Genomic DNA, 27,728 nt, shown 5'->3' on the forward strand with positions numbered 1-27,728 from the left:
CAGAAACAGTCTGAAGTTTTTCAGCATTTTCAAAATAAAGTGTACTATTTTTTACATTCTCCTTTGGGATCTTTAGCTCCAGTACTGTTCCCCACTAACTTGCAGCACTGTGAGAGATTTTTTCTGGTTATCACTGATTGCTGAAGATGTTTCCTCTCCTGACCTCCATAACACTAGCTCTCAAATTGATTTATGAAGCTTTAGTGGATGCATACCTTGTTACCCTTTGGCCTCCTTGTGGAAACTGGTAGAAGTACTGGGCTTTGTGCACAAGTTCCACAGTGCCCTAGTTATGTGAATTAGCACAAGTTTGGTAAGGCATACCTTTCTTGAAATCGCCATTAACTTACAAGGTCAAAGTAAAATGCAAATGAAGTGTTTATTTAGAACATCTGATAAACACAGTGTAGTTACAAATGCTTATAAAAGACATAAGAAGTGAAGGAAAATCAATTCTTGATTTACACTAAGATTTAATACGAGAGACCTCTTTGTCTGCTCAGTGCCTTACATTTTGAGTTGTTTTTGTCAGAGAAAATTGTGCCCTTATGAAGCTTGGCTTTAACAGACATTGTTGTTCTTGGAATTCTCTAAGTATCATATCCACATTCAAATCTTTTTCTCCATCCTCCTCTTCATCTGCAGTTCTTTTCATCTCCATCCATCTCCATCCAGTCCAATTTACAGTCTGTTCGTTGGGCTATTTCCATGCAAGGCAACGGCTGTGAAGTTCCTCACAAGAGAACCGATGACCTCTATTCAATGGGGGATATTCTGGAAATCTTGTTCTTATAACAAAAATAAAAAAGATAGTGACAACATTGTCTTATTTTACAAGACTGATACCTTGTTCCTTTTTTTCCAAAGGAAACGGGCTAAACATTTCACTGCAAGAGGCAATCTCCAGTATAAACCATAGATTGACACCAGTGCACCGCAGCACAAAAAGAACTCCTCAGTATGAATATTGGCTGACCATGGCAAATCCTCTTTTGGCATGCTCTCTCTATTTTGCTACTGCAAGAAATGTGCAGTAGTGAACTTAGGTCCCTGACTCAAAGACATAGACTTCAGTTTGAGACTAAGGTGTTTTGTGAGTTTATCCTCACACACAACAGGAGAATGTAAATTCCACTTCACCCAGTTATGGTGTTGATGTGATGAATTAACTGCTTTCTGTCCTTCATTCTGTAGAGCACACCTTTTTATAGGTCAGGGACTTGACTTTTTTAGCCTTTCAGCTAGGGTAAAAACTTCCATTACCAATTTTGACAACCTTTTGTGGTTATAAATGTGACTTAATGATATTATTCTTTTCCTTCTCTTTTCTTTTTGGGGTTCTTTGCAGGTTTTTTTGTTTGTTTGTTTTTTGCTGTTGTTGGTTTGGAAACAAATGAGCCAACAAACCAACCTCTTCCTTTAACCCCGGGGAGAAGTAACCACTATTAAAACACACACACAAACACACACATACACAAACACACACTGCAGTTTTTCTCTGTACAGAGATTACTCAGTACTTCTTTCCTTAGTAACTACACTTTTTTGTGTGTGTGTGCAGTATCTGGCATAAACACTAACTTTAAAATAGAAAAAAGTTGAATTTACTTCAGGAATTTCAGTTCTAATATAAGTCTCAAAGCATCAGAAGCTTTTATCTTTCTGATCAGAATGAAACATCAAATCCTCTCCAATAATAATAATAATAATAATAATAATAGGTGGATGATCAACACCTTTAAAAGTGGTTATCTTCAGAAATCAGCCTATAGATTTAGGCATTGTAGGCTTTTATAGAGCCTAGCACACATAAATGATCTCATTGAATAAATGAACCAAATTACAATGTTAGCCACATAGTGAATAACTTCACTGATATCAGACACTATGTATAATTTTGATGCAGAATATTATCTCCGTAAGAAGCTGATGGAACTACACTACATTTGTGTCAATTAGTTTCTTCAGAAATGCTCCTCAGAAGGAAAAAATAGTTTTATCTTTATGCAAAACAAGTGAAACAAATCACTTACAGAGCTTGTAAACCTTGAGTATCCTGAAAATCTTTGTTCGCCAGTTTATACAGCTTTATTCCTGAAGCAAATTATCAAAAGAGAAGAATGTGACACACACACTTAAATTCAAAAGAAACTAGAATAAGTACTACTGAAGACAGAATTTCCAATCACAAATAATTTTAAGAAGGTACAAGAATATATTTTGATTTTTTTAAACTATACCAATTTTCTGATAGAAATGAGTTATGCTCACAGAAATTCAACAAAGGGAAATGTGAAAAGTAATGAGCATTTTGTATATCATTATGACATGCCTTTAGTGGATTTTATTTCCGTAATTCAAATTAAGAGATAAATGGTTGATACCATGATACACTGTATTTTATTCATATGAGTAAAACCTAAGACTAGGCTGGAGTACTACTTTGAAAGGCACCATTTTATTTAGAGACGCGTATTGGTAAGAAATTTGGAAAAATAAGCCTTTGAGAGCAATAAATATATCACATTTTTGAAATTGGTTAGTAAACAGGAAAATAAAATTGCATTGATGGATTAGACCATTTATCTGCAAAATCTGGTATTCTGCTGCAAAGAACAACCAGAAGCTTTAGAAGATATGATGAATTCTTAAACTAGATGACTGTATAACAGTCCCATGGAAAGCTGTCCTTCTTGCTTTCCTGTCTCCTGCTCTGCCATTTGCCCAGTTTCAGATAATGAATTAAAGGATGTTGGTCTGATATCATCTTTAATTTACCTAAAGAAATTCTCATTGTCTTTTCTAGTAGCAAATATTTGAAAATATGTTAGATTGGTACCTAATTGTAATATAATTAAATACAAAATTTGTACTTCCTTGATGTTACTGACTGAAATATCATGATCTTATAGGTATATAGGGAATTTAAAGCATTGTAGGTCAGGCTGGTATTACTGAGGGTGGCTAACATTTCAGTTGCTTACGACTTTGCCAGACATTAGCTATTCCAGCTGTCATTGCTCATGCTTGGTGGCTTTGATGAAATATCTTCTGGAGGGAAATAAAAGGTTTAGAACAGACTGAGTTCTGCAAAAGCTATCTGTTATATCATTTAGTTCAAGATTGTATAATAATGCTTTGGCAAAAGAGAAATGAATCTATAATGGATTAACACAGTAACTCTTGGCATTTTGTAATTTCTGAGAGTATCCTGAAAAAAATATTATTTCTGTGTTTTTTTAGGTGAGTATATAGGAAATACTTGATTTAGGTGTAACAGTGTGCCTGCCTGCTTAGTTTTAAATGAAACCCTGGGATAATTAGCAGGATCAGTTTTTCAGTTTCAGGGCAAAACCTGTAAAACTGGTCTTCATCATGAAAACTATTGTGTTTCGAATTCTGATTGAATTAACTTTCATATACTTAATATGCATTTCTTTTTCAGCTAATAGGTCTTTTGGCCCTAACTGTAGAACATAGGTCATGGATTCTGAACTGAACTAGGTAGAAATACTCTGAGCATGAAATACGAATTTCCCTTATGCTGCCTCTGTGCAGGTTCCTTATCTGTGGAGGTTCCATTGTTTTTGCTTATTACTGAAAGCACAGGAGCCTTAAGTGAACAAATGATTTCTTAACATTTCTTTTTTTCCAATCACTAATGGAATACATGTACTTATTTATAACCAAAAAAAAAAGTTTTGTTTTAAAAATATTCTAGTTCCTTTAGTGCAAAAAATGCCATCAGGAGTCTTTCTAAATACTATATTCTATTTAGTGTCATAGCTTTTAAGGTAGTTTTTGATGTATTTTACCAGTACTGGAAATATTGGAGGAATAGGCCATGTGTCTTTCAAAATAACATTGAAAACTAATGATAGAATGAGAAAAATATTCCAGATTTAGATTCTTGAGACTTTGCAATGACCGTTGAATATTAAATTGGCTTGTAAGCAGACACAAAAAAACAAGATCCAGAAGAAAGGAATTTCAGACAAATTAGAAAGAAATGACACATCTATACCGCGAAATAAAACAGGCCCCAAAATCTGACTCCATTACTGGACATCTGATTGTCCATATGGCTTAATTATTAGTACGCTCTCTGCTACAGTTTTGGTCGATAGCTGTAGAATTCAGAAAGTAGCTGAACGTGAATCAGGGGCCAGCATACACTAAGGAAGGTTCCTGATAGGCAGTATAGACAGGGTTGGTCTGCTTTGACTTCCCACGGTCTTCCAAAATTATTACATTATGCTTTGCTCCCTCAGGCATCCTTGCATGCTCTCTCACGCCATCCCATGGCATATCTTTCATGCTATGAAACATCAGTCTGGCAAGTGGCAGTGCAGGTCTCATGTCTTTTCAGATAATTCAAATTAAAAAATATATATATAAATATGTATTCCTATGTGTACATCTACATATATTTATATATGATGCCTACACATACATATATATAGGGGCATCATATGATATCCAGTGGAGACCCAGAACCAATGCTATGTCACGTGGCTATAGTCAAATCTTTCCTCTTGGTCTCGGAGCTAAAGAACAAATTCTGTCCCTCTTCTATGCAGCAGTACTGACATAATTCATGGTACTGTGAGCTTTATTCGTGTAAGGGGGCTCATTGAAGTCAGTGGAACTGTTTGTATGCTAACTGCCTGTGTGAGCAGAGATTATAGAAAATTCCCTAAACCATTTCTGAATTTAGAACTGGTGAAAGCATATTCCAGAAATTGATTCATTTCCATCAGTACATTTCCCTGAATTGCTTTCTGAATCCTTTCTGTTTAAAGGATTTAACATTATTTTACCATATTAATGATATGTTCTAATAACAAGATAAAAAGTCAACTGTTGAACAAAAGTAAAGCCCACACTGTCTTAATTTTATTCTTCTGTTTTGAAAGAAATTTCATGTTATTCAGCTAACATGGGTTTAAATGACAGCAAAGGCATGAGGCACTGCCAAAGTCAGAAAGCTTAACAGAAAAAGTCACTTAAAAAATGGAATAGTATTGCTGTTTCCAGAAGCATCACAGCCTGGAGGGAAACATCCTACAAAAATCCTGCAAAAATAAAGAGAATGGGTGTGGAGAAGAGCCAGTGCCTGGGAGGAGGAGCTGGCTAATAAACTTTTATTGTTTTTGTGTCCAGGCTGAATTCTAACTTTGAGAGGAAGGCAGTAGAGAGAGAAAAATATGTTCCTTTAGAAAAAGGGATATGGTATGGATTGTTTTCTTGAAGTATAATGATCTCTATTCCCATCCAAATGCTGAACTGAATTTCCTGTAGACACCACTATGTATCATGTCTATGGTATCTACATATATCAAAATGCAAGGTACTTGCTCCCTCCTACTTTTGTTAGAAAAATAACTCATATTAGGTAATACATTAAACCTAACACATACATATATATACATACCAGCTACTGCAATAGTATGTAAAAGTTTATGTAAAAGGATGACATTTTAGGGCAAAAATATATTACTATTTTTTAATGAGAAGTATTGTGGATTATCTAATTATTTTCTAAGTTTAAAGGCTTTTTTTTCCCAAATGTCAAATGAATATACAGTTTATCAATTGCAAAAATTATAAATAATACTTCAGTTTATTTACTAAGTGATTAATACTGCTTGAATAGCATCTGAGTATAAATCTTTCAACAGATACCAGTTTGTAAATTCATCTGGGAAAGAACTTTATTGTATTTCAAACTTGGATAGCTGGGTTTCTGCACAAAATATGACATAGATTGTGGATATATGAGAGATCTCCCAAATCCTTTAAATTATTTATGATTTATATTACTTTTGTACATTTGCTTATGAAAATATACTGCTTAGTAAAGATTGAAACATTTAACGATGCATTGCTTGTCCAAAAAATAATAATAAAATGTCATAGCTTACAAAAACAGTCATTTTCACTAATTAATCCACTAGAGAAAAGACCCCATCTCCTACATATAAATAATACATAACTTAATGAAAGTACAGGGCACGGGGGAGAAGGAATTGCTTGTTTCTTTGTTTTGAGCGTTTAGATTATTATTGAATCTTGTTTAGTTTTAAAGTAGGTAATCTTATTGAAACATTGTATTTTTCTGCCTGTTTTGTCTGCAAAGAGATCCAAAAATATACAGTTTCAACCTGTAAACAACTTCCATTAAAACCAGACAGAATCTGAAATGTAATGGCAAACAAGAAAAAAGAAAAATGAATGGATAAAAATATTGTCTACAGTGAAAGGAAAACAAAGCTAGAATGTACTGTATCAAGTATTTTCCTGGCACATTCCCATATGATCTTGACATTACTGGAGTACAGCAAAACCTACTTTTGTCTATCACTAGTTTAGACATGAGATTCAAAATATGGGACACTTCTAAATCCATGTCATTTAACAGCAAGGATTATAACAATGTGAATTGATTAGGTAAGAGGAGACAAGATCCGAATCTTTTTGGTTTGCATTTTGCTTTTGACGATTTTCTTACACCTTAAATATGAAAAAGAGTGACTTTCACACAAATAAGAGCTCAATGCATTACACAGCTTTGGCTGTAGAGGAGGCTCCTGAGAGGACCTGCTCTTACCCCACTGAGTGCTTTGAAAATTAAGTTAAGAACTTGTATTGGGTTCTTTACTAGATATAAAATCTTCCTACTAGATTGAGAAGATAGTAGGATGATATATGTTGAGATTTATTGCTATATAAACAAACGCAAAATACTGTATCAATGGAAGACTTTTCAAAAGCTGGTTTTATCTATCTTAAGCTTCCATCACAATTTCCCCCTTTCTCTTCCCTTCTCTCCTCTCCCCTCCCCTCCCCTTCTCTCTCCCAGAGAGAAAGAAAAACTTCCTTTTTCTATATTCCTTCCCATAGAACTCTTTCATGTTGTTTGAACAATGATTTTTCAGGATTGCAAGCAGTTTCGGGACTTATGCTAAAGCCTGCTTTTTCAATGTTTGCTTAAAGTCACTGGAGCACAGCATGGACACCTCTACAACATATACTTTTAAAATGTAGGACTCTAAATATATAAAGAAATGAAGTGTAAAATAATCCATGCTTTTTTTTTTAATTCACTTATTAAACAAGATAAGAAACATAATTTTTAAGTAAGAAATCACAGTTTAAGTACAAATATCTTTACAGAGACTATATTTACTGGATAGAGTCTGGAGGTTAGGTTGAATTTGTAAAGCCTATTTATACCACTGTCAATTTCTCTTAGCAATAGAGCTGACTGATTTATCACAGCTATGTCAGCATTCATCTACTTCTAGTTTTTCTACCGCAGTCAGGAAAGACATATGAGGCCGAGTGGATCTTTATAACAAAAGTCAGAGTACATATATTTTGCAGCATCAGTGATTAATGCTCCCAGATTCACATTCACAGCACCATTCTACGTATGCAAAAATTCAAAATGTACTAAAATAGATAGGGTATTTGGCAGCTCTGCATTTATATACTAACAAATTTCAAAAGACTCACAGCCCTGGCCTTTTAATCCATTTGCCCTCAAGCAATATGTGTCTTCTTTATGTGCAGTTTCTTGAATTAAATTTTTCCTGCTATGAACAAGGCTAGAAAAAGAAAAAAATAAGAAGAAAAGGAAAAAAAAACCTTTTTTTTTCCCCCAGAGAGTACTGTGGTGCTGTTAGATCTAATGGTTGCTTCTTTGATGTGATTTAGGAGCATGCAAGGAGAGAGTTGGCCATGAAACAAGAAATCCGTTGTGAAAAATATCATAAAACAATAAAAAAAACTTTCAGAAAAACAAATCAGAGATCAAAAGGCACACAGAAATATTTTCTAAAAACTACAACAACAGCAAAAATGGTAACTTGCTGATAGCCCAAAAGTTTTGACACTCTTGTGGGAAACACCGTTCAGTCTTCATTTTGCTAAAATCACTGCAGTATTTGCCAGAATCACTAAAAGTATGCAGCTGACATTTGGCAGACTGCATCTAACCACTAGGTAGGACTAAATTTTATTTTTAAAGTGGAATATACATTTAGCCCCTGAAGTAACTCGTATTTTAAGGACAGTTATCAAACAAATCAGAGTTCCTACTAGTGAGAGAATCATGCAGTACAGATGAATGCTTTTACTACCACTTTTCCTTATGTCTTGCTAAACTTATGGCAAATAGCACATTCAACTTGAATCTTAAATCCTTTGCAATTCTAACAGATAGGTTCCTCAAGTGATTATTTTTACAGAATTGAAAAATTATATTCTTATTTACTTAATTCTCAAAGACTTATATATTATAAAAATATATCTCGACCAGTCATTACTCAAAATCAATCCTGCCTTGTTTAATTTGTTTCTCCATACCTCAGTTATACAGGATTTCTTTTTATTTTATTTTAAGTATGAACTTAAATGATGAAAAATGTTTTCAATGAGTTTTCTTTTAATTATGTTTTCAGTTAATCTCAGAGGTTTAGCTGAAACCCAGAAAAATATTGGAATCTTTAAATACATTCAGTCACTTCTTTAGTACTACTTCTGTCTTTAAAGTTAAAGGTATAGGTAAGTGTTTATAGGATCCTTACAGGTAGATTCTATAATGTATCCTAAGCCCAAAGACACCTACAGATATTTTCTGGGGTTTTTGTGTGTGTGTGTTTGTTTGTTTGCTTGTTTTTGTTTTTTGTTTTTTATCTCTAAGGATTTCTTCAGTTACAGAAATCTGAAATCTGACTTCACTGGATAAATCCTACTGGACATGTGATATTTATTTGCTTCTTTTATTGCCAAACAGTAGACATAAAAGATGTTTTTCCTGATTTTAAATTTGTCTTTATATTATTATATATTATAATATACTTATTTTTAAAAAAAGATTTTGTAGACAGGAAGCTTCGCTTTAAAACAGAAGTGCTAAATATACTCTTTCCGTTTTCTGACACTGACCTAAAGGATGAGCTGAGATGGGTCATTGTGTCCCTTTGTTTTTTCCTCTTACTATATGTTTGTTTTATCTGAACCAATAATAAGTTTTGTTAGATGCAAACTGTCTCTTCTTACATTTCCTACCAGAATAAGGCTGCAGTGTGTAAACATTATCACAAATTACAATAACAATGCATTTTTCATTATTTTTACTTAGAATATGACAATATTTCCTAATTATTCTGTAATTATAAGTATCTTGTTAATAGATGGCATGCTTAATTGAACTGAAGTCAACATAACACATACTTAGTGCACAACATATACTATGTTATGTACTTTTATCTTTGTGCAAATTTTGATTATAAAATTACTGTTTTTTAATGAAGATAGATATCAAAAGTTACCAACAGGCATTAAACCAAACAATCCTTACAAACATAGTAATTTTAAGGTAATGTTTATTATCTGAAATCTTAGCATTGTAATTTATTTCTTAGTTTGAACTGGACACTGTAAATGTGACAAAAGGCAGTGATTAGCCTGCTTTGTTCAAATTTAACAGGTTTACCTTTTGTTTGTTTGTTTCTTTCTTTCTTTCAAGGGTATTATATGAATGCAAAATAATATTCACAAATATTTGATGTAAGAACAGGAGTACTGAGAATTAGTTGAGATTGGTAGTTTCTTGCCTGACACAATTGACAGAAGCTGAAGATACAACCACTATATTCTATTTTTCTGAACTGGGAATCAGTCAAGATATAGCAAAAAGGAAGGAATCAGAGAAATGAGGACATTGATAAAAATTCAGGAAGGATTCTAAACATATAGTTAGAGGAAGACAGATGGAACAATGGTAGCAATATTAGTCTGGGGCATAAGCGAGCTGGCTTCATTTCCCTGATTTTCCTTATGCTCATGGTTGAGTGGTGGAAACATTTAGGGAATATCTGTAGAGCTGCTGGGCATTGCAGCATATTTTGCTGTAATACTTGAAGTTTAGTTACTTGCAAGTAGTAAAATCTACAGCATCAGGTTGACATCTTGGCTAACTATAAAATACAGGGGGAAAATAAGATACTTCATAATGGAATTTATATCAGCTTACATATCAGATGAGTAACTGTCTAAACTAAAGTAGGAAATTGCTGAGGATTGAACAAATCTACTTGTGGGGGCTTCAACAACGAAATCTTGGCTTCAATAAGGTACCAATCAGCTCATAATCTAATGCCAAGACTCTCTCTTGGAACTGAATAGCTAAATCATTCCCTTCAAATGGAGATTAGGAGGCACTGGGAATGACTAAAGTCTCAAATAACTCCATCCAAGTTCCTATTCCGTCCACACAAAATAAATGTTAGTTCCTGCCAGGATTTTCTTTTGCAGTGAACCAACCAGTTCCCACTGTAATAAAACTGCTTTGTGCCTCTCTTGACCCTGGGAAATGGCAGATGGCCTCCTTGCCCGTAGGAAGTATGCGCTGGTGAAGAATCTGCATCTCCAAGTAAAGGAGCCACAGGAGGAGGTCAGCAGACTGCGCAGCATTAGCTATGATGAGAAAGAGTCTTACTGGATTTTCTCCAAGACCCTGCAGCTTCAAGAGCCCCCCAGCTGTACAGATGGAGGGTCAGGCAGAGTCTGCACTTATCCAGTTAGGAAGTGGAGACTCCTGTGATCGCAAAGACTGGAAACTTGTGACTTTTGGCACCAGAAAGAGGGCTTCTGTTCCACCTGCAGACCAACAAATACAGAATAAGGCCAGTGTCATGGTAGCAGAGGAGAGGCTGGGAACTGTATCCAACAAGGTATCTGAGCCAGCTGAGATTGAGCCATACAGCAGCACCCGGACAAAGCAGTGAGTGGTAGCAAAGGATAACTCCCTGATGTGGGAGACAGAAGTCCCCATCTGCCAATCTGAACTGTAGTCTACAGAGGTTTGCTTCTCACTGGGCGCTTACATTCAGGATGTTGTGGAGAGATTGTTGAGGCTTGTCCAGCCCTTAGACTATTACTTCCTGTTGCTCTTTTACATAAGTGCCAGTGATACTGCCGGGGGGGGGAGACTTGGAGAATATCAAGCTTGACTACATGGCTCTAGGGTCAATGCCCAAGGGCATCGGAGCCCAGATGGTTTTCTCCTCAATCATCCTGGTGATAGGGATGGGCTTGAGCAGTGGCTGGATCCTGTGGTTCAACAACGAATTGTGCAACTGGTCTTGGCAATGGGGATTCAGTTTTATGATCTTGGGACCCTCTTTGAGGATCAAGGCCTGCAGGGAAGAGACAGGATCCACCTGACCAAGTAGCACACAAGTAGCTCTCTCAGGAGAGCTTTAAACTAGGAATGATGGAGGGAGATGATAACCCACAATCAAGTGAGGGCATGGTAGACTAGGATGGTAAGCAAAGTGTGCAGGGTGATGCAGAAAAGAGACTTTTTGGAAATAATAGAACAGGGCAGAAGGGGGCTCACTTCAAGCATATGAACACAAATAGGGAAGTGCTAAGAGGACAGCATTATGGAGAAAGCTCTCATACCCTCTCTGGGACATCAGCAAGACTTGGTGCCTCTCTGAAGAGCCTGTACACTAGTGCATGGAGCATGTAAGAAAAGTAATTAGAGGTTTGTGTACAGTTGCAAGGCTACACTCTCATGGGGATCATGACGACATGGTGGGATGGCTCACAGAACAGGAGTGCTGCAGTGGCTGAATACATGGTTTTTAGAAAGGACAGGTGGGTACAGCGAGGAGTGGGGGTCACCCTGTGTGTGAGAGAGCAGTGGGAATGCATGGAGCTCTGCCTCCTATTTACTTAGGATTAGCAGAGAGACCAATGAAGGCGATGTTTTGGTGGGTGTCTGCTACAGATAGCTTGATCCGGAAGAAGATGAGACCTCTCCAGACAATTGTAAGAAGCCTCCCATTCGCAAGCCCCAGTTTCCATGGGGGACTTAACCATTTTGTTTCCTATTGGAGGGACAACACAACAAGGCACAAGAAATTCAGAAGGTTTCTGGAGTGCATTGATGATAACTTCCTGAAACAGGTGATCAAGGAGCCATCAAGGGGAGACATTCTACTCAACTTCATATTTAGAAGCAAGGAAGGACTGGTCAGGGATGTGAAGGTCAGGGACAGCCTTGGCTGCAGCAACCATGAGAGGATAGAGCTCAGGATTATGAGAAGAGGGAAAAAATCATCCTTGATGTCAGGAGAGCAGGCTTTGGCCTGTTCAAGGATCTCCTTGGAAAAATCCCATGGAATACAACCCTGCGGAGAAGAGGGTTCCAGAAGAGCTGGTCATTCCAGTGAGAAGAAGCAAAGGTGGCAAGAGGCCTGCATGAATGAACAGGAATCTCCTGACTAAACTCAAACATAAAAAGGAAGTGCACAAGAAGCAGACCCACAGACCCAGGGTGACACAGCAGGAACATAGACACACTGTCCAAGTATGCAGGGATGGGGCTAACAAAGCTAAAGTCCATCTGAAATGGAATCTGTTGAGGGTTGTGAAAGGAAATAAGAAAGGCTTCTACAGGTACAGCAGTAGCAGCAAAGAGAACATGAAAGAAAATGTGAGCCCACTGATGAATGGGGTGGATGACCTGGTGAAAAAGGACCTGCAAAAGGCCAAGGCATTCAATAACTTCTTCCTTTGTTTTTTATTGCTAAGATCAGCCTTCAGAAATCCTAGGCCTGAGACCAGGAGGAGGATCAAGTTAGAGAACATTTAAACAAACTGGACATATACAAGTCTGTGGGACCTGACAGCATACACTGACAGAGCTCATACACTCAGGGAGCTGGCCACTTTTGATTATTTTTGAAAGGTCGTGGCACACAGGAGTGTTTTCTGAGGATAAGAAGGGAGCAAATGTCATTCCTATCTTCAAGAAGGGCAAGAGGGAGGATCTGGTGAACTACAGGCTGGTCACTCTCACTTCAGTCCCTGGGAAGGTGATGGAGCACATAATCCTGGAGACCACTTCCAAATATATGAAGGACAAGAAGGTAATTGGGAGTAGTCAGCATGGATTTAGGAAGGGAAAATCAAGCTTAACCAACCTGAGAGCCTTTATCAATGAAATGATTGTCTTGACGGATGAGGGGAGAGCAGCGGATAATATTTGCATTGACTTTAGAAAGGCTTTTGACACTGTTTCCCATAACATCCTTAAGCAAACTGATGAAGTACGGACTAGGTGAGTGGTCAGTGAGGTGGATTGAAAACTGACTGAAATGCCAGGCCAGAGGTTGTGATCAGCAGCACAAAGTCCAGCTGGAGGCCAGTCACCAGTTGTGTAATCCAGGAGTGTATACTGAGGTGAATACTGTTTAATCTCTTCATTAATGACTGGGATGATGGGACAAAGCACACCCTCAGAAAGTTTTCAGGCACTGATACAAAGACAGGGAGGAGTAGTTGATGCACCAGATGGTGGTGCTGCCACTCAGATGGACCTTGACAGCATGGAGAAAAAGGCAGACACAAATCTCATGAAGTTCCACAACAGGAAATGCGAAGTCTTGCACCTGGAGAAGAATCACAGAATCGTAGAACCACAGAATAGTTGAGGTTGGAAGGGACCTCTGGAAATCATCTAGTCCAATCCCCGTGCTCAAGCAGCATCACCTGCAGCAGGTTGCTCAGGACCCTGTCCAGATGGCTTTTGAATATCTCCAAGGAAGGAGACTCCACAACCTCTCTGGGCAACCTGTTCCAGTGGTCTGTCACCCTCACAGTAAAGAATTTTTTCCTCATGTTCAGACGGAACTTCCGGTGTTTCAGTTTGTGCCTATTGCCTTTTGTCCTACCGCTGGGCACCACTGAGAAGAGTCTGGTCCCATTCCCTCTACACCCTCACTTCAGATGCTTATACACATTGATAAGATCCTCCATCAGCCTTCTCTTCTCCAGGCCAAACAATCACAGGTGTTTCAGCTTTTCCTTATATGAGAGATGCTCCAGGCCCTTCATCATCTTAGCAGCTCTTCGCTGGACACGCTCCAATAGCTCTATGTCTCCCTTCTATTGAGGAGCCCAGAATGGGACACAGTACTCTGTATCTCAAGTGATAGGAGCTTCAGAACAGAAAAGATACAGTCATAAGGAGCTAGCTCTGTGCATCGTTCATACAAACTAATTGAATATAGTATCAGAGATCACTTATCAACATTTGTTCAGCCTTATAGGTGTAGTCAGTAGAATGAAACACTTAATAATTAGGCGAGAAAGTTTAGTGTAACTTGGTGATATGATATGCTGTTAGGTAGATTTGAGTCTTCTGGCCCTCCTAACATTGGACACTGATCGCTGATACTACTCAGTCACTAGATTTTTCCTGAGTTCTGTTTTTGACTGTTTTAGTTGTTTCTCTTCAAGGCCATGACAGGGTTGAAGGCAAAGCTCACCCCAAAGACTCATCTCAAAAGGCAGTAGGGTAAAGAATACAATGGTTTTGGCTCTATCCATCATCCATAATCCTCCAGTGTTACCTTAGCATGCTTTTGATTGTCAAGCCTCCCACATATCAATACACACAAGGCATGTAACACATTTTCATAGGCTGGCCAGTTCTGACACATACATATATTTCAGACACTTTGGTTCACAGTGGCACTACGTGGTGCCTAGTAGAGATTCAGAGCCAAGTGCTTTACACCAGCATGGATGTAACCAATCTTAAAGAAGGCTAGCCTTGAGCTATGTGTAACAGTCAGTTCTGCTTGACCTGACAGTCAGGGACTACTCTCTGGGGCTGATAGGTGTAATAGCCTTTGTGAAGGAGGAAATCATGTGAAGGAGGATAGCATGAAAGCTACAGCTCAGTTACTTTTCTTTCTAATTCACTTAGCAAAACCATATTTACCAATAGTTGGGTGCATAATGTTTCATTTGTTAGATAGGTTTTTAAGTGAACTTTTAGCTGGACTTCTACCAGCTTTAAAATTTTCCCTAATGACATTCAGGTAGTTTTAAACCAACTTGAAGACATATTCTTTTCCACCCCTTTAGTACAGAAGCAAATTTGATCCTTGCACAAGGACCAAATATGACCCCAAGAATTACTTAAAAGGTGCACTTTTCTTTCTATGATAGCCCATTCTACATTTTTCATCTCTTAGCATAAATAAAACTTTTAACTAGCTACAAAATGCATCTTCACTATCTTGAAGAGACTAAAGATCCATTTAGAATTCAGAATGTGTGTTAAAAGCATAGAGGATATTTATATAGGTATGAAGGTGACATGTTATGCCCTGAAGCACAAGCATCCAGTGAGATCATTTAAAAAGGGACAACCCATCTCTAACCTTATCTAACAGCGAAGAGAGACCACTTTCCTTTCCGCAGATATAATCTTTAATAATCTTCTATAATTTTTGAAAAACAGACAAGAAGATGAGGCAACCATAAGAAATATAAAAATCATGGGAAGGTGACTTTGCAAACTACATGAATCTTTCTTGCACAAGAAACTGTAAAGGTGATTGAGTCATTTCATTTTCAGTGTTCTTTCTTTTTGGTACCTTTTCTTGGAAGTGGGGGAATGGATGAAGGTGAGCAGTGTAACTTAGCTGAACCAAGCAAAAGAAAAAGCCTAGTGTATCTATATTTATATTGTCACATACTTCATTTCAAAGTCTAAAAGTGCAAACTGCTCAAATTTTATACTTTGCATCACTGTCACCTTGGGTATAGATTTGTCTATATTGATCTTCTCGGCAATCAGGAGTCACACTGAAAATACTGTTTGAGTAGGTTAACTGTTCTGACTTTGCCATCCATAGCAGCAGCATATTATCTGCATACAACATGATGTGATACCATTTATCTGCTTCAACCTATTCTTTTTTTCTTTCTTGATCATTCTTATCAAGGGTTCCAGTACCACATTAAATAAGAGGGGTGAAAGTAAATAACCCAGTCAAATGCTGGCTGTTTACTGGAATAGAGAGAGGCCTGAAGAAGTAGAAAGTATGGAAACTACTATCCTTGCACTAACTTTGCATGTGTACTATGTTCAATCCTGTCATCTGCCCCCTTCTCCCACCACCCCCAACATGTGGTATTGTGAGGAACACACGGCAGTACCTACACCTTGGTTTGACTGCATCAGGTCTGTATCCTGTGCCTTAAGATAGGATTGCCAGATCTCTTACCCTTTTACAAAAGATTGCTGTCCTGTTTACATTAGTACACAGAAAATGCACTTTGAATTTTTTTATTCTTACTTTATGTAAACCCTCTTCAACCAAATGCATTGCTCTCTCATCTCCATAGTGAAATTTCATCATGTCTCTTTGAATGCCAGTCTAGTCACAACCAAAATAAGTATAATAAATATGTAGATATTATCAATATAAAGTGGAATCAAAAGCATCAGCTTCATTAACCTTTTACTTTAAGTGTTATAAAAAAGATCACTCCTCAAAATGTGTTAGTTTTCACATTCTGATACTTATGAGCTTTGAGTTTTTCCTTTCATTGTTCTTTTTAATGGTCTACTCATTAAAAATATTATTGTTCGGATGAAACAAAATATATCAAGTTCACCATTACTGTTTGCTTCTTACACAGAGAAAAACAAAAGACAACAAGCCTTGGTTTCAGTTGAATACAAATAGATTTTTGTTTTAGTAGGTTCCCCCCACACCCCCGCCTCTGCAGTGAAATGTGTTATTTAAATAGCTCTATTTGTTGGATGTCAAACTTGGTTTCTAAACATATGGTAAAAATGGTTTCTAAACAAATCATATATTTTGACTACACAGGTCAAGTGCAAGAGCAATTTCTGATTTTGATAATAAGTATTTATTTCTCTGTTTTGTTTTTGAATCCTACCAATGTTTGATTATTTATTGTTATCAATAATTAATGCTATATGCCAATAAAAGATGTAAAATTATTTACCTTGTAGATACTAAAATTCAAGTAAAAGCATTTCAGTAAATGGGAATATCAGCTCTTCCGGATTTAATTTTTATCTTCCAAATCAATTAATTCCAATTCAAATAACATTGTGAAAAAGGACAAAACACCCACCCACGCAAAACACCGTTTTCTAAAAAAATGTTTTTAAAGTAACTTCCTATGCCACCAGCTGTTCATGTTTTAGAAAATGCATATATTTCATTAACATTTTTAATATTTCTTAATTATTATTATAATACAAAGTAGCATATTTTCTAATATATGCACAGAAAGTATAGAACTTATAAGTTTTATTTACAGATACTGAATTTCTATATTATTTCTTAATCCAAAATAATAAAGATGACAAATGTCAAAATATTAAGGAAAAATAATATCTGGAAAATAGATTTCAGTGATATCTGGACATATATGTGGAAGGATAGCTGAATGTCATTTAGCAAGCCTGAGGTGCCAGTTAATTACCAAAAATTGAATAAACAAACAAAACAAGGAAAAAACCCTCCCCCACAAAATGATATCCAAAACTGCTTCTCAGGATCCAGAATTTTTAAAGAAGAAATGTCAAAAAGTCCCTTGAATTTTGACAAGTCAGTTCAAAGAATGTAAGAGGGGTTTAGAATAGAAATTAAATTTAATAATTTCAGCTAGTCAAACCTTCAGTATAGCAAAACTTAAGCTCAGCACTACCTGTTCTGCTTGTATCATGTTTCTTCTTTTTTTATAAATGTAATAAGAAGTTGTACTTGAAATATATGAATTACTGCTAACACTAACTCCCATCAAATCACAGTATTGACATTGTAGTTTCTAATAAGACAGACTGTTCCATTTGATTTTAGTGCTGTAAGCACGTTTTGTTAAATGTGGGGGTATATTCCTAAAGATAACTACAGAAGGAGAATTAGGAAGAAAAGAAAAATCCAGACTTTTGTCTCCAGTGCATAGTGCTTGAGGGAATATGTAGATGCCTTTTGATGTTTAAAATTTGAAGTGCTTTGTTTATCAAACATGGAAAATACACTCACATGAGATTTTGAGGCATGCAATTACTTATCTGAAGTTGTTCATCATATACATACAAAATTAATAGCTAATAAAAAAGTTTACTTAAAGATATTTAAATTTCCTACTTTCCATTGTCCTTAAGGTGTCTGGAAATGTTCTCATATTAGTTACTGTAAAAGATACCTTTTAAAAAGACTGAATATGAAAGTATTTGTTAAAATTTAACAGAGTATTTGTCAAAGTTTAACATCATATGTTAACTGTTGTGCATTGGTGTCTGACTTCATTTAAAATATCACACAAAATTGTAACTTGGCAAATATTATTTCAAATCAACATAATTTACATACATCCAAAGACAGTGGAAACATGTATTTGTTTATATTTGAACTCTAGCACTACAGATACTATGTTCATATACACTGAAACGTTTTAAGTACACACACACACACACACACACACAGAGATATAAAATATCTGCTTTTAATCATCTTTTTAAATTTTAAAAATGAATTCTGCAAATCATATGTAAGTATATTATTATTTATTATTATTTAATTGCAGAAAAAAGAGTAAATGAAAATAAAAGAAAACCACTTCTTTCATTCTTCCTGCTGTTATGTCATTTAACAAACATTAGAGAAGCAATGATGGACTTTAGAGACAGATAACAAGGAATGTGAGAAAGTCAGGCTGGGAAGGGTGAACATGGGGGAAAAGAAGGGATAAAACTGAAGGAGAGGTGGTACTAGAGAACCAGTAGTCATGAGTGGAAAAATGGGCAACAGTGTCAGAGAAAAACCTCAGGGCAGCTGGAGGTAAAGAGATATATTCCAGATGAGGGAAAGTCCCATTATTTTGGGAAACAGTAGGGCTTGAACTGGTTCTCTGCATAACAAATGGATTTATTCATTCATAGGCTGTTGTTGCTTGTGGAGAAAGGCATTACTCAGCTCAACAGACACTCTGAATGATGTAATACTGTGTAAGTTCATATTTTCAATATCAGTTACCCCTAAGGATTGTAAATGAATATCAGTGATATACAAAATGTTAGAAAGCCATTGCATTTCCTTGTTCTATAGCTAGAAGTCGGAAGGCATTTTTTTACCACTTTTCAGATTCTTAGAAGGTCTTTCAGCTTCTCTCTGGCGTAATGATACTCTTAAGACTGTAAATAGTAACACATTTTTTTTTCTATTCACTCTTTCTAGAAAGGGAAGAGAACAAACTGTATTACAGTTCTGTGCTCCTGTGGTGTCAGACTTGTATAACAGCTTTCTTTAAATACAGTGTTTTTTCATAACCACTCATTTAACTTCTGGCAGATGATAGCATGTTTTTGCTTCTGTCTGCACTATCTGCTGTATGAAATACAGATCTGGATCCAGAAGTACTGTAAATTACCACCTTCCATGAAAAAAAGAATTAGTTATGCTTACTGCATATTTGTCTCAAAAAAACAAAAAAAAAAACACCAAAATTCCTGATCATATTAAATCAGTTAAGATGTTAGAAGGAAGGAGTCCACTTTGGAAACTACTATTTATCATTGTTGATTTTCCTTTCAACACAGCAAACCGCTGTTCAGCATCATCTTTTCTTGAAGTACATACATATGAGAGTTTTTGAGAGACAAAGGCTGTCCCAATTCTTTACATTCAGCAATCAGTTCTGTTTAACACTGATCAAAGCCCAACTCTGCTTGCAATTTTCTCCTGCCATCTCAAGGAGGACTAGATAGGAACTAAGCAACCCAAGGAAAGCTATTAGCCTTTAATAATTAATGAGGTTTATTTCCAAGAAAGATTGTATGTTTTATTCTTATTAATGATAAAACTTAAGAATGTTTCAGCTTTTCTTTTTTCTTTAGCTTATTTTAGTCTGCGTAACAACAATGTGATCTGACCAGTGGTTACTGTCAACCATAGTTCTTGTAATATGGTGTGAAGGTCACATAGTATACTTTTTGGCTGAATGCAACTATAAAATGTCTTTTTGATCCCCCACCCCCACCCCCCGCAACGATATCTTGGCTGAACTCCAGCTGCCTCCCCAGCATGGCATGGACCTATGGTCCATAGGTCCTATGTCATAGCTGTCAATCCTCTCTTGGCCATCCCAGGACAAAACAAATAGCTCTAGATGCCTATTCATCAGCAGCCATCTCCAGACATTTCAGTCGTCTCCTAACAACGAATATCTTTCTAATAAAATAGCAACAAGTTAGTAAAGATCACTTATGTACCACTGCAACTTCTCATATTCTTTGCCAATCCAATACAAACCTAATCAGGTCCAGAATGACTAAAAAAAAGGTGCTATCTAGTCCTTCACCTCACAAAGTCTTCCATGCTATTGGGTATCCATCAGCACCCTGAATGCATCAGCAGGCTCTGCTTGCCCAGAGCAGGCTGTAACCACCTTTCTCTGTAATGCTCCTCTGCAACTACTCTCCCCTAACAGCGGTTTGGTCGCCTGTGTTCAAGTCAGCTCTGATAGGGTGTAGCCATGTAACCCAGGATCAGACTGCTGGGAAAACAGTTGAATAAAGTCTATGCTTTCTGAATATATGCCAGCTTCTCCCACACAAAATAACTACTCCCGTTCCATGTATACCAGGAATGCAAAGATTAGTGAAGTGTCATTTTAGAAATATAAAACTATATAAAAACTAAAGCTAAGCCAATCAATTATTTTCACTCTACTTATAGAGAGAAATGTGCTTTCCCCATCATATAGTCCACTCAGCAGGAAAGTACAGATTTTGTCTGTGTGTGTAAATTGTCAGAAGGAAAGAAAAAAAATAATCAAAATTTCATTTTTATATCCAGAGGGAACGATTACTTATATGGTGCATGGTGACATTTAACAAGTTATAGCAGAGTTTTGTTTTACAGAACACCTTTGTATTGAACTGTTTTCTTATGTGGAAAAAGAAGAAAAAAGATTCTGTCATGGAAAAAAAAATCTACTGTAACTTTTATCAGAAACAGTCACTGAAATATAGTAATAAGTAATAGAAATAAGTATCTCCCAAAGTGTATAACCCAACTGTGAAGAAAATCATATGATTCCGCCTTTTTTTCCTTTTCATGCATTATATCCTTAATAGAATAACAGAAACTTTCTATTTAAGGCTACACTGCAATGTCCACATAAAACAAGACAACTCTCAGCACTATCCTCCCCCCCCCCCATTAATACCTTGCAGTCTCAATTAGGATTTAATTTTTGCTACAATACACTTTTTTTTCTGTGATACTTTTCTATGAGAGATTATCAGAAGATGATGCTGTAATTTTAGGTGTCAGTCTTAAACATGATGCTCTCCAAAAGTTAGATTTCTGTTTAGATTCCTCCCCATCTCCCACCTGAGGGAGGAACAATGGATTTTCAAATTCTATACATTTTATTTTTTTCAAATTATGAAGTCAGGGAAAAGAATTTGACTGGAATCTCTTATAAACATCATTATTTACAAGTAATATTATTTACAAAAACTGTCCGAATGATAACAGCTGAGCACTACCTGTATATTATATATGTGAGACACAGTGCCTGTCTCAAAGAATTTACCACCAGAAAAGACAAGAATAATTAACTATTAATCAAACAATTGCTTCTGTATAGGAGGTGCACTTCTTTAAATATTCTGAACAGTAATTCCAAATAGGTATTATCACCCTAAAATATGTCCAGGTGAAAAGTCAAATGATTTGCCCTATCTACGCACAGAGTTGAAGTCTTTCACTTCCATTTCTTAACCATAGGTTGGTTTTTTTTTTTTTTTTGCCATGTCTAGTATAGTGCAATGTTTTTAATTTGGGGGCTTCTTTCTGCCCAATCCAGAAGCTTCATTTCAAATATATCCAACATTTTTCTATACCCTGTTCTGTTGCTTAGAAATTACTAGAGCACTTCCTGTTGGCCATCCAAGATAGGAGCAGAAATTGCAGTGAGGAGACTGCACAGAAAGCTATTGAAACCATTCATTGAAACTGAATCATGGAATATATCTAAAAAACATATGCCAAATGTTAGAAAGAAAAAAAAATCTAAAAATCATGCCCAGGACGAAATCTTCATGCTATGGAATAAAACAAACAGAAAACAATGACAAACTGAAAACCATCTTTCTTTTTGTGTACTCCTCATCTCCATGTATCGTGCTATTAGATATTGACATGACATATGAGTCTCGATGTCAATGCATTTTTCTTATAAATATTTTAACAAATGTCATTTCCCTTCTTAATCATCTTGACGTAATTCACTTTTGTTTGACAAGAGAATTGACTAGTTCTCCATAGTGTTTCACAGTATGTAAATGATGCAAATATCACTTCAACCAGACACCATTCCTATTTCATTGTGGGCTTTTATTCTGCAGAGAGAAAAATAGTAGGAGTTTCAATGATTTTAATGACTAACCATTTGTGTGCTGTGACATCTTTTACGTAAATGGACCAATGGCTGCAAAATCTTGGATTTTACATATTTATTTATTCCAAAGGGAGAAAATTATTCTTTTTTTTCCTTTTTTTGTCTGTTCTCTTTTAGTGTGGTGTTATTACAAGGGAAGTAAATACAAAAAGAGTGCATTCCACTAGCCACTTGTGTTATCAGTCTATTTATGAGTACAAGTATTCAACCTGCTGGTGAGCTTAGTGTTTAATAGGTTTTGTCAGGCTGCAGGGTTTTGTCAGGGTAACTTGGCCTGACTGGAAAAAAATACCCTGCTCTTGCATTAGGATGAAGATTAATCAGAGTTACCCATTTCAGTAAGGCTTTGAAAATGTAGTATAGATATATATTTATACACAAAATATTAGTCCTTTAGTAGCAAGATTTTCACTTGATGTATATCAATATAAATCTATTGACTCCTGTGAAATTTTCCAGATTTTCTGCTGTTCAGAATGTGCTTCATATAATTTATAACCTTACCCATTTGTTTGCATTAAAATGGATAGCATTTAGCTAGCCATAAAACATGTTTGTTTAGTTGGTCACAAAAAGATAGTACTGCATATTATTTAATCTGCACAATTTTTAGGTACCAAGGTGTATAGTATTCAGATGCGTCACTTTATCTATGAGCATTTCTGGGATGGATTGCGTGACTTTTCAAGAGTGCGGGTGAAGGAAATGGAACCAATCAGCCTGATGTAACATAAAAAGATTTTTGTCAATGGCATAGAAAGTTGTGAATTATGATCATGATTAGCCAGGCTTGAGTACCTGGAGGCTTTGCTTACCATTTCATGAGTGAAGCTGGGCACTACACAAGATTTACATTGCTAAAACTAAACCAAACCAAACATCGTAAAGGATTATGATCACTGTATTTTATCATTCAATGTCATCTTCTTCATACTATAATGCCACTCTGATTTAATTCTAACTTGGAAGGATATTTCTCTTACATTATCGCTGTATTATATACATAGTAAGATACAAGAAAAACTTTGTCCTAGAAAGCTTACAAGCCACATGAAAGGACCTCCTTTCTCTTTTAGTTTCCTATCGCCTAAATTCGTCTACATTTTTCTTTTTTCTTTCCTATACTGTCACACTTTTCTATCTTTCCACATACAAGTTATTACAGGTAGAAATAGTTTTGTACTGAAATTTGGGATAGCTGATTTTTTTTTTTTCATTAAGAATGTGTGCCAAGTAAACTTCTCTATCATCCATTTGATTATGGATTATGGATTAGTCCCATTATATGGTAAGGATAAACTACATGCATGTCAAACTGATGAACTAATCCATCAGGGCAAGCTGACCTATGATAATATAATTTATAATTCAGCAGATAATCATGTCAATCATGTTATATTCTTTCACGATAATGCCACTGTGTTTGTAAAAACATGAGAATTATCTGATAATTCCCTCAGACAGGAAATTTTAAGTCTGTGGAACACTTTGCTTTTGTACAGTGGAATAGAACAATGATAACTGATTATTTTAAAATGTTCTTAAAAACTGATAGATGTCATTTCTAAGCATGAGGTATATGACACAGGTTTAATATATTTATAATCCAGCAACTGAGAAAAAAAGTGTGACATGTAGGCATTTTAGTCTTTTTAAAATATCAAGCAAGTATTAGAAAAAAATAATTATTTAAAAATATGAATACTTAACATGAGAAATGCATTAAAAATCTGTGAAATGAGAAATACTTAGATACTCTAATAACCTCCAAAAGTTTTATAACAGAGGGGAAAAAAAACACTACTGAAGGGATTTGTTATTTGAATAAATATAGCTGAAGAAAGTTTCTTTCCATTTACAATGGAAAAGCAAGAACTTCCAACCTCCAGAAAAGAGACTGTGAAGTAGTGGAAGTAGTGGAGACTGAAAATATCTAGGTGAAACTTTATAATAAATTATGAGTAAAATGTATGAAGGAGATGGGATTTCAAGGAATTATATTCAAGGGATTATTGCATGGTCTCAGGTATGCAGCGTAACCTCCCTGTGACTCTGGATGAAGTCCCCAGGACATAGCTACATTACTAACATTTCTTATTACCTAGCTATAAACATTTATCTGCTTCCAGTGGCAGTTCACCGCTCAGTAGAGTCATTGTTTTGTGTGCCTAATTCCCTCTGCACACTGCGTATTCCAGGCACCTAATACAGAATTAGAATTCTGCTCCTGGGACTAAAAACAGTAAAAGCTATACTATATATTTCCTCGTAATGGAACATCTGTGATGTTCTCTACTATATTTAGTCTAGTCTCTAACTAACATGAGCTTGTGTGATTTCAGCTTTCTTGAAGAGGGCTTGTTGAAAGAATTTATAGAAATGCTAGTACTGAAAATAAATTTAGTGATACCAAATTGATTCAAATTAACTAAATGAAGGGATAAAAAAATATGGTTATTTCTAGTACGGAATTGAGGCATGAAACTTTTAGTAGTTTTGACCAAATGGCATAATATGTGTAAAAGAAGAATATTTACTAATCAGAACAAATATAGGGTCTGAAAAATGAAAATCACTGTAATTTAAAAGATTGTGCAATTTGATCAACAATATTGCTGGTTAGATGGCCAGTCTCTCCTTACTTGACAAGTGATCACTGATCATTGATAAATTATAATATACACTAATGCAATATTTGAAACAGTTGTGTCATTCTGTCTTTACAGCATTCAGGTATAGCCAAATCTGTTAGCTCAACCTCTGCATTTTCACTCTGTAGCATATTCATTCCATGCTGTTTGGGTGCTCCTCTAGAAATATATTTTGTTCTTCAACTCTGATATAAACCTGCCTACCTACTCCATTTATCTTTGTCAGTTCTTAATATCCAAATGTCCTTCATGTAACTTGACCATTGAAATTTTCTTAAAATAATACTCATTAGGCCAAGGTCTCAGAAATATCTACAATCTCAATAAAAATTTGTAATTGCAAAAGGAGGCAGTTTTGCTAGATTAAGAGAGCAAGTTATGTGGCATTGCCATTTTGCTTCATGGGATTTAATGTAGACCACTTAAATTATTTATTTTTAATATTGAGTGAAATTACTTTAGAATTTACCTTAACCCTCCCAGAGCACAGCAGTTTTACCATATAGGTACATAGAGGTTCTTTCTCTGGATCCTAAATATCTCATAATAAGCCAACACAATGGTCCAGGTCTTCCCTGAGCTGATTCGATCCCATGATTCCCGAGATCATGAGGCATTTTTTAACATTATTTAAGAATAAATAATATATATGTAACATGAGAATTGCTTTACAGTTTTCCTTCTCTGCAGTTCTGTAGCTTGATGTTATATAGAGAACGATGTAGCAGGAAGGTGTGCAAGGTCACAAGGTTTGCTGGGTTAATAATGGAAAGTCAGGATTGGGCAAAAGGAGACATACATGCCAGGGTCAAGTTTGCAAATCTTATGAAATTAGGGGGACCAGCTGATACGCTGAAGGGCAAGACTGCCACCCAGCCCAAAATACGGGTGGCAACAAATGTGGCACTAAAACACTATTTCCAGCCGCAAAGGTGTTTTTCTTTGAACAAAGTATTTTAGATATCATTTTTTTTAATTGAATGTATGAAAGGATTTATATATTTTCTGCAATTTGGGGAAAAAATTGTTTAGTGCAACACAAGGATTTATAGGAAAAAAAACAAAAAATGAACTAATTGAAAAAAAGAATAACATAACCAAAACATAAATTTAATATATAATTTTTAATAGTTTTTTTTTTCTATCTATATTTCCCCGTACCTATTTGGTCCATCTTCACAAAAAAGCTTTTTTTTATTGCATTATTGTTCACTAGGATATAAACTGCAGTTAAAATAAAATAAAGAGCTATTGACATCTTTTGGAATTCATGAGATTATTCTCTCTGTCTAGCTGCAGTTTCAAAAAGGCAAAATGTTGCAGTATTTTAGAAAGGCTGGAATCGCAAACAATTATGAACCAGAAATCAAGGCTCTTTTTCCTTTTTTCTTCACTCTTACACTTTGCATTTCTAGAGACCAAAAGGATAAAATAAAGTATAATAAAAGTTAGATATAAAAATAAGACACAACTTTCTAATATTATGCTAGTAGGCACACCAGATAGGCTTACTAATTATGAAATTTAATTATAGTATCCATCTTTCAATTTATTCCGTGAGATTTAAGTGACAACGTCACATAAGCTCATCCATCATGTTATGCTGGCTCATCCTCCTTCCTGCTTATTGTATATGAGATGAAATTCCAGTTAAAAAAAAAGAAAAAAAAATCTTTGTCTGACTGGATACATTTTATGCACAACGAGGGAAACTGTTAGAAAACTACCTGCTGAGCAAACTCCAACTAGGACAGAGACAAACCCCAGGAAAAATAAACAAGACTCCTGTAATGATGCTCATTACTGGTAAGGGGAATGTTTTTTGCAAAAGAGAACTTGCCAAATGGCCATAATGACTGAACAAGGTTACTTAAGTATTTGCAGGATCCTCATAAAATGGATTAATAATGTGAATTCTTAAAACATTAAGATAATATCACCTTATTATTTAAAGCAAAATGAGAAAGATTTTGTTTTGATTTTTGGCCTGAAAGAGTTTAACAGTAGTCAAAGTAATAGCTGCACAGCATATAGTAATTATGAAGTAGAAGTGATAATGGCATAAGGGAAATCAAAAAGGCAATAGAGTATTTGCTAAAAAGTCATTACAGTCTAAACACTGAAATTTTTATTCTATTTGGAATCAGTCCCAAGTCCCTAGAAGCGTGTGTTGATAGTGGTGGAGAAAAATACATTGAAGTTTATCCTACAGATTAGACAGGTTAGTGGGGACAGAGAGGTTGTAGAAACCTAATTCCTGGACATATTCAAAACAAGGGCCTTAGTACCTTGATCAAAAGTTAAAGTTAGCCCTCCTTTGAGTGGGCGGTTGGAACAGATGACCTCTTGAGATACCTTCCAGCGTGGATTTTTCTATGTTTCTGTGGTAGCTTAAACAATTTTTATATGTAGGCATAATTTGATAAGCAGCAAAGAATATGTTTAAGGTTCATAATCTCCACATTTTTACATACTGTCATACATATTTTCTCATTGTGCTTTAGCTTATTTTAGGACTTTATCTAAAATGTTAGAGATGTCAGTAGAAAGTCTGTCAGCATTCATTTACACCTTTAAATGCAGCACTGAATTGAGACACCAGAGATAACACCAAACGAGATAGCACAGTACACAGCACTAAACAGAGATACTAGGTCTGGTCCTAGAAACATAATGATTATATTGTGCTATGCCCAGAAAAAAACTGTTCTGCACTGCTTTGGTGTGTCTATCCTGTGTCTGTCTGTA

General features: G+C 35.7%; 1 long non-coding RNA gene across 1 annotated transcript in view; it reads right to left on the reverse strand.

The window, feature by feature from the left end:
* Positions 1-360: 360 nt before the first annotated feature.
* LOC135330226 (uncharacterized) overlaps positions 361-27,728 on the reverse strand; it is a 35,933-nt gene continuing 8,565 nt past the window's right edge. The window contains exon 2 of the long non-coding RNA XR_010392107.1: positions 361-788. This is a non-coding gene — a long non-coding RNA (uncharacterized LOC135330226). The remainder of the gene's footprint in view (positions 789-27,728) is intronic.

The sequence above is a fragment of the Dromaius novaehollandiae genome, chromosome 1 (assembly GCF_036370855.1).
Source record: "Dromaius novaehollandiae isolate bDroNov1 chromosome 1, bDroNov1.hap1, whole genome shotgun sequence".
Lineage (NCBI taxonomy): Eukaryota > Metazoa > Chordata > Aves > Casuariiformes > Dromaiidae > Dromaius > Dromaius novaehollandiae.